The 16,150-nt window shown below is 35.3% G+C and overlaps 10 non-coding genes across 10 annotated transcripts; all 10 read right to left on the reverse strand.

Moving 5' to 3' along the window:
• Nucleotides 1-2,221: 2,221 nt before the first annotated feature.
• TRNAG-GCC (transfer RNA glycine (anticodon GCC)) lies at nt 2,222-2,292 on the reverse strand. Its single transcript has one exon. It is a non-coding gene; the product is annotated as a tRNA-Gly (tRNA).
• Nucleotides 2,293-2,790: 498 nt separating this feature from the next.
• TRNAG-GCC (transfer RNA glycine (anticodon GCC)) lies at nt 2,791-2,861 on the reverse strand. The gene has a single exon. It is a non-coding gene; the product is annotated as a tRNA-Gly (tRNA).
• A 498-nt stretch (nt 2,862-3,359) lies between these two features.
• Nucleotides 3,360-3,430, reverse strand: TRNAG-GCC (transfer RNA glycine (anticodon GCC)). Its single transcript has one exon. It is a non-coding gene; the product is annotated as a tRNA-Gly (tRNA).
• Nucleotides 3,431-3,909: 479 nt separating this feature from the next.
• Nucleotides 3,910-3,980, reverse strand: TRNAG-GCC (transfer RNA glycine (anticodon GCC)). Its single transcript has one exon. It is a non-coding gene; the product is annotated as a tRNA-Gly (tRNA).
• A 498-nt stretch (nt 3,981-4,478) lies between these two features.
• On the reverse strand, nt 4,479-4,549 carry TRNAG-GCC (transfer RNA glycine (anticodon GCC)). The gene has a single exon. It is a non-coding gene; the product is annotated as a tRNA-Gly (tRNA).
• Nucleotides 4,550-5,029: 480 nt separating this feature from the next.
• On the reverse strand, nt 5,030-5,100 carry TRNAG-GCC (transfer RNA glycine (anticodon GCC)). Its single transcript has one exon. It is a non-coding gene; the product is annotated as a tRNA-Gly (tRNA).
• Nucleotides 5,101-6,147: 1,047 nt separating this feature from the next.
• Nucleotides 6,148-6,218, reverse strand: TRNAG-GCC (transfer RNA glycine (anticodon GCC)). The gene has a single exon. It is a non-coding gene; the product is annotated as a tRNA-Gly (tRNA).
• A 498-nt stretch (nt 6,219-6,716) lies between these two features.
• TRNAG-GCC (transfer RNA glycine (anticodon GCC)) lies at nt 6,717-6,787 on the reverse strand. Its single transcript has one exon. It is a non-coding gene; the product is annotated as a tRNA-Gly (tRNA).
• A 5,121-nt stretch (nt 6,788-11,908) lies between these two features.
• On the reverse strand, nt 11,909-11,979 carry TRNAG-GCC (transfer RNA glycine (anticodon GCC)). Its single transcript has one exon. It is a non-coding gene; the product is annotated as a tRNA-Gly (tRNA).
• Nucleotides 11,980-13,299: 1,320 nt separating this feature from the next.
• TRNAG-GCC (transfer RNA glycine (anticodon GCC)) lies at nt 13,300-13,370 on the reverse strand. Its single transcript has one exon. It is a non-coding gene; the product is annotated as a tRNA-Gly (tRNA).
• Between the last annotated feature and the right edge of the window lie 2,780 nt (nt 13,371-16,150).

Genomic DNA, 16,150 nt, shown 5'->3' on the forward strand with positions numbered 1-16,150 from the left:
CACTTATGATTAATACTTCCATTTCACTTCAACTACTTTGAACTAAAACCTCTGCATTGGCCGGGAATCGAACCCGGGCCTCCCACTGCCACCAATGTGGCAGGCGAGAATTCTACCACTGAACCACCAATGCTTAGAAAATGTGAAGAGAAGTGTGCAATTAGCAATTTGAAAATATGAGCCTCATAGGATGTAAGTAGCTTAGAACATTATGTTCATTAAATGGTGTATATTATGGAGCTAACAGATAAAACCCTATTACTTCCTAAGGTCTCTTGACTCTGGTTCCCTCAGAATACACTTTCAATGAAAACTGATAAGAGAAAGGAGCTATTTTATGATTTTCCAAAATATCCAACAACTAATATTAAAAGAGGCCAGAAATTCTATACAGAGTATCACAAGGAATGGCAAAAATCTTTCCTAAAATGAAATCATCAATAACTTTCACACTTGGTAAGGCGTCACATAATCTTTCTACCTATTTTTTTCCTCAACATTTATGATTAATGCTTCCATGTCACTTTAACTACTTTGAGCTAAAACCTCTGCATTGGCCGGGAATCCAACCCGGGCCTCCCGCGTGGCAGGCGAGAATTCTACCACTGAACCACCAATGCTTAGAAAATGTGATATGCAGTATCCAGCTAGCACTTTAAGCAAGGGCCTTATAGAATATTAGCAGCATTGACATTATGACTAATTAATGATGCATATTATGAAACTCAGAGATAATGATAAATAAGAAAATGAGCAGACAATACCTTTATACACTTTATAAGGTATTGGTCAGCCTATTGATTGTAACCTACCACATCCTTAGGCACCTTGACTTTGGTTCCCTCAGAATTCATTATCAAAAACTTTTGTGATGCCTATGGAGATCTTGTATGATTTTGCAAAATATAATAGTATAAATAATACAATATAAAATTAGAGCAGAAACTGTAAACAGCACAATAGAAAGAATGGGCATCTTTCAAACATGTAAATGTCATGAACTTTCATAGTTGACATAACCTGTCTACCTATTATTATCCTCCTCACCACTTATGATTAATACTTCCATTTCACTTCAAATACTTTGAACTAAAACCTCTGCATTGGCCGGGAATCGAACCTGGGCCTCCCAAGTGGCAGGCGAGAATTCTACCACTGAACCACCAATGCTTAGAAAATGTGAAGAGAAGTGTGCCGTTAGCAATTTGAAAGTATGAGCCTCATAGAATGCAAGCAGCTTAGAAAATTTTGTTCATTAAAAGATGCATATTATGGTGTTAACAGATAAAAATGAGTAAGGAAATGACCAGACAACGACTTATGTTCTTCATTGGGCATCATTTTGCTTAAATTGTAGTAACCTGTTGATTGTAACCTAATACATCCAAAGGTTCCTTGGCTCTGGTTCCCTCAGAGTACACTTTCAATGAAAACTGATATGAGAAAGGAGCTATTTTATGATTTTCCAAAATATCCAACAACTAATATAAAATGAGGCCAGAAATTATATACAGAGTGTCACAAGGAATGGCAAAATCTTTCCTAAAATGAAATCATCACTAACTTTCACACTTGATAAGACTTCACATAACCTTTCTACCTATGTTTTTCCTCAACATTTATGATTAATGCTTCCATGTCACTTTAACTACTTTGAGCTAAAACCTCTGCATTGGCCGGGAATCTAACCCGGGCCTCCAGCGTGGGCAGGCGAGAATTCTACCACTGAACCACCAATGCTTAGAAAATGTGAAGTGCAGTATCCAGCTAGCACTTTAAAAGCAAGAGCCTTATAGAATATTAGCAGCATTGACATTATGACTAATTAATGATGCATATTAAGAAACTCAGAGATAAAGATAAATAAGAAAATGACCAGACAATACCTTTATACACTTTATAAGGCATTGGTCAGCCTATTGATTGTAACCTACCACATCCTTAGGCACCTTGACTTTGGTTCTCTCATAATTCATTATCAAAAACTTTTGTGATGCCTATGAAGATCTTGTATGATTTTGCAAAATATAATAATATAAATAATATAATATAAAATTAGAGCAGAAAGTATAAACAGCACAATTGAAAGAATGGGCATCTTTCAAACATGTAAATGTCATGAACTTTCATACTTGACATAACCTGTCTACCTATTATTATCCTCCTCACCACTTATGATTAATACTTCCATTTCACTTCAACTACTTTGAACTAAAACCTCTGCATTGGCCGGGAATCGAACCCGGGCCTCCCGCGTGGCAGGCGAGAATTCTACCACTGAACCACCAATGCTTAGAAAATGTGAAGAGAAGTGTGCCGTTAGCAATTTGAAAGTATGACCCTCATAGAATGCAAGCAGCTTAGAACATTATGTTCATTAAAAGATGCATATTATGGTGTTAACAGATAAAAATGAGTAAGGAAATGACCAGACAACAACTTATATTCTTCATTGGGTATCATTTTGCTTAAATTGTAGTAACCTGTTGATTGTAACCTAATACATCCTAAGGTTCCTTGGCTTTGGTTTCCTCAGAATACACTTTCAATGAAAAATGATATGAGAAAGGAGCTATTTTATGATTTTCCAAAATATCCAACAACAAATATAAAATGAGGCCAGAAATTCTATACAGAGTATCACAAGGAATGGCAAAATCCTTCCTAAAATGAAAACATCATTTACTTTTGCACTTGATAAGACTTCACATAACCTTTCCACCTATTATTTTCCTCAACATTTATGATGAATGCTTCCGTGTCACTTTAACTACTCTGAGTTAAAACCTCTGCATTGGCCGGGAATCGAACCCGGGCCTCCCGCGTGGCAGGCGAGAATTCTACCACTGAACCACCAATGCTTAGAAAATGTTAAGAAAAGTGTGCCGTTAGCAATTTGAAAGTATGAGCCTCATAGAATGTAAGTAGCTTAGAACATTATGTTCATCAAATGGTGCATATTGTGGAGCTAACAGATAAAAATGAGTAAGGAAATGACCAGACAATAACTTATAAACTTCACTGGGTATCATTTTGCTTAAATTGTAATAACCTGTTGATTGTAACCTAATACATCCTAATGTCTCTTGACTCTGGTTCCCTCAGAATACACTTTCAATGAAAACTGATATGAGAAAGGAGCTATTTTATGATTTTCCAAAATATCTAACAACTAATATAAAATGAGGCCAGAAATTCTATACAGATTATCCCAAGAAATGGCAAAATCTTTCCTAAAATGAAATCATCAATAACTTTCACACTTGGTAAGGTTTTACATAACCTTTCTACCTATTATTTTCCTCAACATTTATGATTAATGCTCCCATGTCACTTTAACTACTTTGAGCTAAAACCTCTGCATTGGCCGGGAATCGAACCCGGGCCTCCCACGTGGCAGGCGAGAATTCTACCACTGAACCACCAATGCTTAGAAAATGTCAAGTGCAATATCCAGCTAGCACTTTAAAAGCAAGAGCCTTATAGAATATTAGCAGCATTGACATTATGACTAATTAATGATGCAATTATGAAACTCAGAGATAAAGATGAATAAGAACATGACCAGACAATACCTTTATACACTTTATAAGGTATTGGTCAGCCTATAGATTGTAACCTACACATCCTTAGGCCCCTTGACTTTGGTTCCCTCAGAATTCATTATCAAAAACTTTTGAGATGCCTATGAAGATCTTGTATGATTTTGCAAAATATAATAATATAAATAATACAATATAAAATTAGAGCAAAAGCTGTAAACAGCACAATAGAAAGAATGGGCGTCTTTCAAACATGTAAATGTCATGAACTTTCACACTTGACATAACCTGTCTACCTATTATTATCCTCCTCACCACTTATGATTAATACTTCCATTTCACTTCAACTACTTTGAACTAAAACCTCTGCATTGGCCGGGAATCGAACCCAGGCCTCCCGCGTGGCAGGCGAGAATTCTACCACTGAACCACCAATGCTTAGAAAATGTGAAGAGAAGTGTGCCATTAGCAATTTGAAAATATGAGCCTCATAGGATGTAAGTAGCTTAGAACATTATGTTCATTAAATGGTGTATATTATGGAGCTAACAGATAAAAATGCGTAAGGAAATGACCAGACAATAACTTATAAACTTCACTGGGTAACATTTTGCTTAAATTTTAATAACCTGTTGATTGTAACCTATTACTTCCTAAGGTCTCTTGACTCTGGTTCCCTCAGAATACACTTTCAATGAAAACTGATAAGAGAAAGGAGCTATTTTATGATTTTCCAAAATATTCAACAAATAATATTAAAAGAGGCCAGAAATTCTATACAGTGTATCACAAGGAATGGCAAAATCTTTCCTAAAATGAAATCATCACTAACTTTCACACTTGGTAAGGCGTCACATAACCTTTCTACCTATTTTTTTCCTCAACATTTATGATTAATGCTTCCATGTCACTTTAACTACTTTGAGCTAAAACCTCTGCATTGGCCGGGAATCGAACCCGGGCCTCCCGCGTGGCAGGCGAGAATTCTACCACTGAACCACCAATGCTTAGAAAATGTGAAGTGCAGTATCCAGCTAGCACTTTAAAAGCAAGAGCCTTATAGAATATTAGCAGCATTGACATTATGACTAATTAATGATGCATATTATGAAACTCAGAGATAAAGATAAATAAGAAAATGACCAGACAATACCTTTATACACTTTATAAGGTATTGGTCAGCCTATAGATTGTAACCTACACATCCTTAGGCCCCTTGACTTTGGTTCCCTCAGAATTCATTATCAAAAACTTTTGAGATGCCTATGAAGATCTTGTATGATTTTGCAAAATATAATAATATAAATAATACAATATAAAATTAGAGCAAAAGCTGTAAACAGCACAATAGAAAGAATGGGCATCTTTCAAACATGTAAATGTCATGAACTTTCACACTTGACATAACCTGTCTACCTATTATTATCCTCCTCACCACTTATGATTAATACTTCCATTTCACTTCAACTACTTTGAACTAAAACCTCTGCATTGGCCGGGAATCGAACCCGGGCCTCCCGCGTGGCAGGCGAGAATTCTACCACTGAACCACCAATGCTTAGAAAATGTGAAGAGAAGTGTGCCGTTAGCAATTTGAAAGAATGAGCCTCATAGAATGCAAGCAGTTTAGAACATTATGTTCATTAAAAGATGCATATTGTGGTGTTAACAGATAAAAATGAGTAAGGAATTGACCAGACAACAACTTATATTCTTCATTGGGTATCATTTTGCTTAAATTGTAGTAACCTGTTGATTGTAACCTAATACATCATAAGGTTCCTTGGCTCTGGTTCCCTCAGAATACACTTTCAATGAAAACTGATAAGAGAAAGGAGCTATTTTATGATTTTCCAAAATATCCAACAACTAATATAAAATGAGGCCAGAAATTATATATAGAGTATCACAAGGAATGGCAAAATCTTTCCTAAAATGAAATCATCACTAACTTTCATACTTGATAAGACTTCACATAACCTTTCTACCTATGTTTTTCCTCAACATTTATGATTAATGCTTCCATGTCACTTTAACTACTTTGAGCTAAAACCTCTGCATTGGCCGGGAATCGAACCGGGCCTCCCGTGGCAGGCGAGAATTCTACCACTGAACCACCAATGCTTAGAAAATGTCAAGTGCAGTATCCAGCTAGCACTTTAAAAGCAAGAGCCTTATAGAATATTAGCAGCATTGACATTATGACTAATTAATGATGCATATTATGAAACTCAGAGATAAAGATAAATAAGAAAATGACCAGACAATACCTTTATACACTTTATAAGGTATTGGTCAGCCTATTGATTGTATCCTACCACATCCTTAGGCACCTTGACTTTGGCTCCCTCGGAATTCATTATCAAAAACTTTTGTGATGCCTATGAAGATCTTGTATGATTTTACAAAATATAATAATATAAATAATACAATATAAAATTAGAGCAGAAACTATAAACAGCACAATAGAAAGAATGGGCATCTTTCAAACATGTAAACGTCATGAACTTTCATACTTGACATAACCTTTCTACCTATTATTATCATCCTCACCACTTATGATTAATACTTCCATTTCACTTCAACTACTTTGAACTAAAACCTCTGCATTGGCCGGGAATCGAACCCAGGCCTCCCGCGTGGCAGGCGAGAATTCTACCACTGAACCACCAATGCTTAGAAAATGTGAAGAGAAGTGTGCCATTAGCAATTTGAAAGTATGAGCCTCATAGAATGTAAGTAGCTTAGAACATTATGTTCATCAAATGGTGCATATTATGGAGCTAACAGATAAAAATGAGTAAGGAAATGACCAGACAATAACTTATAAACTTCACTGGGTATCATTTTCCTTAAATTGTAATAACCTGTTGATTGTAACCTAATACATCCTAAGGTTCCTTGGGTCTGGTTCCCTCAGAATACACTTTCAATGAAAACTGATGTGAGAAAGGAGCTATTTTATGATTTTCCAAAATATCCAACAACTAATATAAAATGAGGCCAGAAATTCTATACAGAGTATCACAAGGAATGGTAAAATCTTTCCTAAAATGAAAACATCATTTACTTTCGCACTTGATAAGACTCCACATAACCTTTCCACCTATTATTTTCCTCAACATTTATGATTAATGCTTCCCTGTCACTTTAACTACTCTGAGTTAAAACCTCTGCATTGGCCGGGAATCGAACCCGGGCCTCCCGCGTGGCAGGCGAGAATTCTACCACTGAACCACCAATGCTTAGAAAATGTTAAGTGCAATATCCAGCTAGCACTTTAAAAGCAAGAGCCTTATAGAATATTAGCAGCATTGACATTATGACTAATTAATGATGCATATTATGAAACTCAGAGATAAAGATAAATAAGAAAATGACCAGACAATACCTTTATACACTTTATAAGGTATTGGTCAGCCTATTGATTGTATCCTACCACATCCTTAGGCACCTTGACTTTGGCTCCCTCAGAATTCATTATCAAAAATTTTTGTGATGCCTATAAAGATCTTGTATGATTTTACAAAATATAATAATATAAATAATACAATATAAAATTAGAGCAGAAACTGTAAACAGCACAATAGAAAGTATGGGCATCTTTCAAACATGTAAATGTCATGAACTTTCACACTTGACATAACCTTTCTACCTATTATTATCATCCTCACCACTTATGATTAATACTTCCATTTCACTTCAACTGCTTTGAACTAAAACCTCTGCATTGGCCAGGAATCGAACCCGGGCCTCCCGCGTGGCAAGCGAGAATTCTACCACTGAACCACCAATGTTTAGAAAATGTGATGAGAAGTGTGCCTTATGCAATTTGAAAGTGTGAGCCTCATAGAATGCAAGCAGCTTAGAACATTATGTTCATTAAAAGATGCATATTATGGTGTTAACAGATAAAAATGAGTAAGGAAATGACCAGACAACAACTTATATTCTTCATTGGGTATCATTTTGCTTAAATTGTAGTAACCTGTTGATTGTAACCTAATACATCCTAAAGTTCCTTGTCTTTGGTTCCCTCAGAATTCACTTTCAATAAAAACTTATATGAGAATGGAGCTCTTGTATGATTTTGCAAAATATTAAGCAACTATTATAAAATGAGGGTAGAAACTGTGTACAGAACAACAGAAAACAAGTAAAAAATGAGACGAATTTTCTTCAGCGCAATCTAGTTTTCTTTACAGCGTATAGTCAAGGCTACCAAAAATAGATCTATCTTTTGGTGGACTCAGTATATTGCTGTATGGACCATGGCCCATGAAATTTTCAGCCACGGCCCGGTGGTGGCCTGTCCTATAGCATTGCCAGATGCACAATCATGGCTAACTGTCTTAAATAAAATAAAAACTACTGTGGCTAGAAGGCTGTAATCTGGTATATTTAGTGATTGGAAGGTGGATGATCAACATACCAATTTGCAGCCCTCTAGCCTCAGTAGTTTTTAAGATCTGAGGGCAGACAGAAAAATGCAGACAGAAAAAGTGTGGACGGACAGACACAGCCATCTCAGTAGTTTTCTTTTGCAGAAAACTAAAATGGTGGCATCTTTTCTAACATAAAATGCCATTTACTTTCACACTTGTTAGAAATTCACATAACCTTTCTACCTTTTATTTTCCTCAAGATTTATGATAATTGCTTCTATTTCACTATAACTGCTTCGAACTAAAAACCTTTGCATTAGACGGAAATCGAACCCGGGCCTCCTGCATGGCAGGCAAGAATTCTACCACTGAATCACTGGTGCTTGAAAGTGAGAAGTAAGCTGTTCTGCACCTTAAAGGCAAAAGTCTCACAAAAATTAGGGGACCTCGTCACTGTGGTCAAGGTATGACACATTAAGAAACTTTAACTGTACATTTCCTCATCAATTCCAAGCAACACATCCTGGGGTACTAGCTATACCTTGGATCTCTCAGTATTCACTATCAATGAACCTTAAAATGCCCACTGAAGTTTCCGGTTTCTCTCACATCTACTTGCTGATTTCAGTTTCCCTGTTATTGTCAAGATTTTCTCGCAATATATATTTGTTTGATTATATGTTTCTCATAATTTTCTTTTATTTCAACAAGCCGTCGCATCGGCCGGGAATCGAACCAGGGTCTCCCACGTGGCAGGCGAAAGTTCTACCACTGAACCATCGATGCCTTAAATAACAGTGCTTCTATTACTTTTATATCCTTCATGTAGTTTCTTCCTGTCAATGTCGAGAAAGCTGGCTGTTCCCTATGCCATCCCGTTTTCTATGACTTGTCTCATGTATGTTATTTACGCGTTGTATCCTTGTTTTTCTTTCTTTCCTCTAAAAATTTACAATATTTCCTAAAAGGACATAATTTAAGCACATAATGAAAAATACGGACTTAAAAACATCCAGAAACTTGATAACAATAAGATGATTCAAAGAAAAATGAGAATATGTGAAGGTAGTCTGATAATATCCGATGATCAGGAAAAGAAATTAATCTAAAGAACATAAGACTTCAAAATTGGTTTTGATTGGTATTATGTAACTGGAAAAGAATGAAAATATTAAACAAATATAAAGATAATTACTCTCAACAACAAGTTGCCTTTTTTACACAGAATACTCGTGAAAAAAATATAATCCTCATTCTTTACTTAAAAAACTGAAATTAAAATACGCCAAACCGTTGATAATGGGAAAATGGAGTTTGATTTAATGTAATGTACATTATGCAATACTTGCATTTAAAAGCAAAAATAAATGTAAGTTATCAATGTCAATAAACGTTAAAACCATCTGAGCAACCAAAGGACGGGCCAAATCACATAACCCCTAGCAAACTCATTTCTTAATTAGAGACAACAACGAATTCCCCACCAAATATAGTATTAATCTATCATTCCTCCTGCTTAGCTTTTGCCACAATTTGCATCTGTATGCCTGATTTTCTATTATTCCGTAGCCGTGCGTTAGCCAGGAATCGACCCTAGCCCTTCCGCGTGGAAGGCGAGAATTCTACCACTGAACCACCGATGCTCCGAGGGTATGATAAACCTTTTGCTCTTATCTTCTGCTTCAGGTCTCTTATTGTCAGTGCTGAGAAATGCTATTTATTTATTCTGCAGACTTGCCCAGAATTAGTTTTCGCCAAGGAGGATGTATGCCTCCTATAGAGTTGATGAACTACAAAACCTTTCTGACAAACAATCTTCGGTAACCCAAAGGCAAATCATCCACACCAGGAAATTCACTTTTTAACTAGTTTTCTTGCTATCACAATATTTTCCCATCATCACTTAAAAATAATGTATTAAAATGTTCAAAGCAGGTGACCCTCAAGTTCGTTATATTTACATAAGGTCCGTAGGAACATAATGACTGATGATAGAGTACAGTTAAGCACCTGATGGTGGCATACATTACAGTCAAAGAAGTAGAGGCAGTATAAAGTATAGCTGAGGAAGTGAAGCTGATATATGAAGCTGATATACGATGCAGCTAAGAAAGTGATGGTAGTATAAAGGATGTGAAAGTAATATACAAAGCTTATATACAATACAGCTCAGGACAGCTGCGGAAGTGAAGCTGATAGACATTGCAGCTGAGGAACTAGTGGCAACATACAGTGGAACCCCAGGAAGTGAAGCTGATATACAATGCAACCAAGAAAGTAGTAGCAGTATTCCGCACAGCCAAGTAAGTGAAGCTCGTATGCAATATACTTGGAGAAGTGGTAGTAGAATACAGTACGGCCAAGGAAGTGGTGGAATTATACAACATGGTCAGGAAGTGATGGTACAAAGAACAGCAAAGGAATTGTTGTTTTACTGTAACATTAGGAAGTCACAGGGCATATGGTACAGCCAAGGAAATGACAGCAGTATAATAATACAGAGAGGGAAGTAGTATCATTATCAAGTATAGCTGAGAAAGTGTGGGTAGAATACCTTACATTAAAAGAAATGGCAGTGGGATTACAATATGAGCTAAGAAGAAATGGTGTCAATCACCATTACAGCTAAGAGAAAGTTGCCAATTTACAGTACAAAATAGGCTGCAGTAAACATTACAGCCAAGGATGTAGTGGGAGTATACAGTATCATCAAGAAATCGAATCTGATGTACAAAGCAGATAAGGAAGTGATAGTAGTATACAGTACAGCCAAGGATCTGCTGTAGTTATACAGTACAAACAGCAACTGGTGGTAGTGTACAGAACAGGCAAGGAACAATACACTCATGGAAGTAGTGATGGTATACAATACAGGCAAGTGGTGACTATGCAAAATGCAGCTAAGAAATTAGCGTCACAATGCAGTATAACCAAGAAAGGGGTGTCAGAATACAATGTAACCAAGGAAGTGATCGATTTATACAATATAACAAAGCAAATGTTAGCTGGATACAGTACAGCCAAGCAAGTGGTGGTTGTATACAATACAGGCAAGGAAGCAGTAGCTGTTTTCAGTAAAGCCTAAGAGGTGCTTTTGGTGTAAAGAACAATAAAGGAAATTGGAGTGGTGGTATACATTACAGCCATGAAGCAGTGACAGCATTCAACACAGCCAAGGAAATGGTGGTAATACACAATGCATCCAAGGAAGAAATAAGGTTATCAGCTGACGAAAGAAAGACACTACAGAATGGCTTACGCAAAATCCAAATATAGTTATACTGAACTGAGGTTGTAACAGAATAATCATAACCTGTCAGGAATACTAGCTCTTCATAATTAATCTAATAGTTACTAAACGTCAAGAATCAGTCCGAGTTTGAAGTTATTCTCACAAATACCTCTGAATAAGCATGCATTCATATGAATATTTTAACTTCTGGGGTACACATTTAAAATTCCAAAAACCATATATTGAAGTACTTTACAGTGAATAATTTACATAGTTTACAAGGTCACATAGTGAAAGACCGAATCATCTACATTATAAAAACTTTGACGAAGATGCGGGATAATGAATAATGAATAAGATTTACCGAGGTTTAAATGTCCTTATTTCAGTAACTGAACAATGCCATAGGTAGATAAAAACTGATGTTATAACTTGACTGACAGACCAGTGTTTCATATAATATATTAGATATTATGATCCCTAAAACATTGATCAGTATCCTGAATCACCGGAAAGTAATATAACGTAATGCTGCAGTAAAGTTGATGTCTAAGACTGACAAATTGATTGATTCTAGGAACTCTTGTTCTTATTTTATTCTTTTACATACTTGACTTTTTTTTATTATCAGGTCATAATTCCTTTGCTATAAGTCATAACAACAACCAACAAGGCATTTTCAATACCAGCCTTCTTAAACTTTTTATGAATCTTATTCTGTTCGGATTTTTATGCCTTTTTCAAAATTATGCATCGGCCGGGAATCGAACCCGGGCCTCCCGCGTGGCAGGCGAGAATTCTACCACTGAACCACCGATGCCTGAGAAAATGTGAGATGTTGCTCATCTCATCTTCTCTATCTCGACTAATCGTTGCCGTTTCAAGCCAGTCAGTTGATGACGTCATTTACTGCCTCCCAACGCAATCTCTAATTCATGTTTTTTGTTCTTATAGTTAATTAAATTTCTTTCTTTTACTAAAAAATCTTATATTCTTCTTGTTCATTCCCCAGTGTCATAATATCTTGGATTGGCAGGATGGTCTGTGTTGGGAATTCAATCGTCAAAATGAATGGAGCTTAACTGAATGGACTAGGACACTTTATGAGATATGCAATGTAGTACCAGAGCGTATCATGTCAATGATGCATGCGATATCTTAACTGACATGCTATCTCGTACGAACAGCCATCATTTTCATTGGCTGCTTCATACAAAGTCAGATTTATTGGAAGGAATTGGCCAGATTTTCCATGAATGAATGATGGATGTCATATCCTCAAATTACATTAATATCATTTATGCGCCTAATGATGTCACAAATAAAGATTTTGAATAATCCAGTGTTTTGTCATATTGACTGGTGCCATGAATAGAAAAAAGAACACTCATGGGATGACCTTACAATAATAACCATACAAAATCATTTAAGGCTGTTGCAGCATATAGTTGTGAGTGGTGTCATAAATGAGAGAATAAGAGATATCACAATCTATAAGACTGAGTAATGGCATAAACTGACAAACTAAATGTTGTCATTAAATAGGACTTATTGTTATCTAAATTAAGGAAAATTAATGACGATGATGATGAAAATCCTGAATTATGCCGATGACAGTGGCACGAACGATACTGCACACTAATATTAATATCTGTACCTATTTCACTCAGGTGCAGCTGAAGTAAATAACTTGCTTGGTAATGCCAGGCTATAAATTGCCCAAAACTTACTTGCTATTGTGGGGCTATAAATTACTCTTGACTAACTTGTTGCTGTCAGGCTATAAATTACCCATAACTTACTTGTTATTGTCAGTCAATAAATTACCTATAGCTTACTTGGTATTGCCATACTATAAAATACTCATAACTTGTTATTGTAAGGTCATACATAACTCATAACTCACTTGTTAATGTCAGTCGATAAATTATTCATAACTTCCTTGCTATTGTCAGGCTATAAATTGCACATAACTTACATGGTATTTTCATACTATAAATTACTCTTAACTTACTAGTTATTGTCATGCTATATATTACTCATCACGGTTAACCAACTTTTGTCATGAGATAGCATCTCTCTATTGCTGGCAATGTTCTCTATATTCTTTATATAAATGCTTTGAATTTCATCAAAACTGTGCATCGGCCGGGAATCGAACCCGGGCCTCCCGCGTGGCAGGCGAGAATTCTACCACTGAACCACCGATGCTTCAGAAATTAGTGAAATCTTTCAAGTTTTATTCATCTCTATCGACGTTGAAAATGACACGTCATTATCAGCATCGCAAACAATCCTCTCGGCTCCGCCCGCAGCCAGCTTATCGACTGGAGAATCTTAATTCCCGTTTTCTGTGACCCTTCTTCATCCATGCTACTACCACAGTCAGGGAATGTCTCTGATTTTATTCTAATTTATTTCCTTCACGGCGGAAATTGCACGATATCGACATCATCAAGGCATATGTAATTAAAGGAATATCTATTTATCTATCTACCTGCCTGTCTATACACACATGCGCGCACACACACACACACACACACACACACACACACACACACACACACACACATATATATATATATATATATATATATATATATATATATATATATATATATATATATATATATATATATATATATATATATATATATTATATATATATATATATATATATATATATATATATATATATATATATATATATACAGTACATATATATATATATGTGTGTGTGTGTACTGTATATATATATATATATATATATATATATATATATATATATATATATATATATGTGTGTGTGTGTGTGTGTGTGTGCATGCATATACATGCATACATTACTTACAAATGAAGTCACTTGTGAGTAAACACAATTAGCTGGACAGTATACTTTATTATGTCTATTCTCAGGTTTAACCTTAAACTCGAGGTTAATCCTGAAAGTGTACCTTTTTGGATTAGAATTGAATATCTCCTTCGGCAGGATGGGAAAAGAGTCAGCGTTGCTAATTATAAGTCTCAAACCTACGTAGCTACAATTTAACCAAAATGACTACAACCATGGGGGTCATTAGCTATGTTGCCAAACTTCTTCCTGGCTTATAATCCAACTATAGTAATCTGCCTCCCTCAATTCGGGGTTCTTTAATCCGGTCATAAAATCCTTCCACGGGCTGCCCAAAAGCAAGAGACCGTCCCGGGACAAGGCAAACTTAATCTACAATCTAACATCACTTCAGGAGTCAATCATTCTATTTCTTAATCTCACTGTATGATTTATTATTATTAGTGAGTCTGGGCTAGATTTTTGGCATTTATGTAATTCATTTAAACGATAAGAAACTAAATTATCCTTATCCTACCCTGTGATCAAAATAATTTAATGTATGATATCGACTCTTCATTTATTGTTGTTGTTTTTTTTTTTTTTACTGTAAATTCATCCTTTTCTCATAAAATTTCGTTTCTTTTGCTCATTTTATGTCTTCACGTTTAGATACAGAGAGCAATAGTGTCAAGCTGCTTACCCTTTCTAACCTGGTATAGGGAAAATGTGGTAATGTATCTGCCACATCTACACAATATCCCACCTTAGGTAAAATCTGAGAAAAGTAACAACGTCTAAAACGTACTACATGTTCGTAGTCATTTTGGGTTGACTATAGACTATAGTCTCTGTCAGGATCCAGCTGTACCTATGCCTCACTTTCATCGCTGTTTCCTTCCAGGATCTATCCATGACTGTGACTTGAGAGGTCTAAATTGAAGACCTGACGAGGCAAATCTCAGTTACACAAGGAAATTATCTGAGACTGCAGGGTGTGGTGGAAAAAACTTATTTCCCCTGGGGGATTATTAAAAGCCAAGGCAAGAATAGAATTGGAGTTAAAGTGTGTTTATAAAGCGCTCTCTGAAATGGCATTTTCGGATACAATGTGCTATAAATGAATAAATAAATAAATAAATAATATATATATATATATATATATATATATATATATATATATATATATATATATATATATATATATATATATATATATATAATGTATATACAGTATACACACACACACACACACACACACACACATATATATATATATATATATATATATATATATATATATATATATATATATATATATAGATATATATATATATACACTGGAAAGGCGAGATCATTTATTCATCTATACCGATTTCTTTTTATAGCCATGTTCATCATTTTTTTTTTTTTTTGGTGAGGTTCCTGTAGCCATTGAACAATGCACTTGTCAAACATTCTGTCTTAGTTTCTCTCACTCACTTTTCCTCTCTTTTCTTAATTTTTTTGCTTTTTATTCTTTGTCCTTTTTTTTTTAACAAAATAGATTTTAGTCGTTTAGCTTAGTCCACAATATCTTGTACAGGTGATACTTGTTTCTTGTAAAGTCATTAAATACAAACTGGGATACTATATACGCATTGATATCGGTGTTGAAATAGCTATAACTTTTCTACCAAAATTACTTTGTCATTGCTATGGTACCTAGTTGTTTTAGTGAGTTCTGAATGTGCACCATAAAACTTGCAATTTTGTCAGTATTATTCAATACATTAATGAGAGTAACTAAGAATAGAGACTGATTTATAATCAGATTCACTATTACTTTCGACATAAATGTATGCAAGTGACTATGATGTTTGGTGGAACTTGGCACATACGTGTTATAAATAACAGATTATAATATTGGGCTGAAAAAAGAATATGTCATTTTATAATAATAAAGAAGAGAAACTTAACAAAACCTGTGTTAAATACCGAGAATGCAAACTAACCTTTAAAAATATGAATTAGAAATTAAGTTGGCAGGCAGTAACTGACAAGCAGCTGTCTGCCTCAAAGCGATAATGACTGGCGAGATAAAGAAGATTAGATAGGTAGCCTTCCATATATTTGCGAGTATTGGTGGTTCAGTGGTAGATTCTCGCCTGCCACACGGGAG

Source organism: Macrobrachium rosenbergii, chromosome 18 (assembly GCF_040412425.1).
Source record: "Macrobrachium rosenbergii isolate ZJJX-2024 chromosome 18, ASM4041242v1, whole genome shotgun sequence".
In the NCBI taxonomy this organism is placed as follows: Eukaryota; Metazoa; Arthropoda; class Malacostraca; order Decapoda; family Palaemonidae; genus Macrobrachium; species Macrobrachium rosenbergii.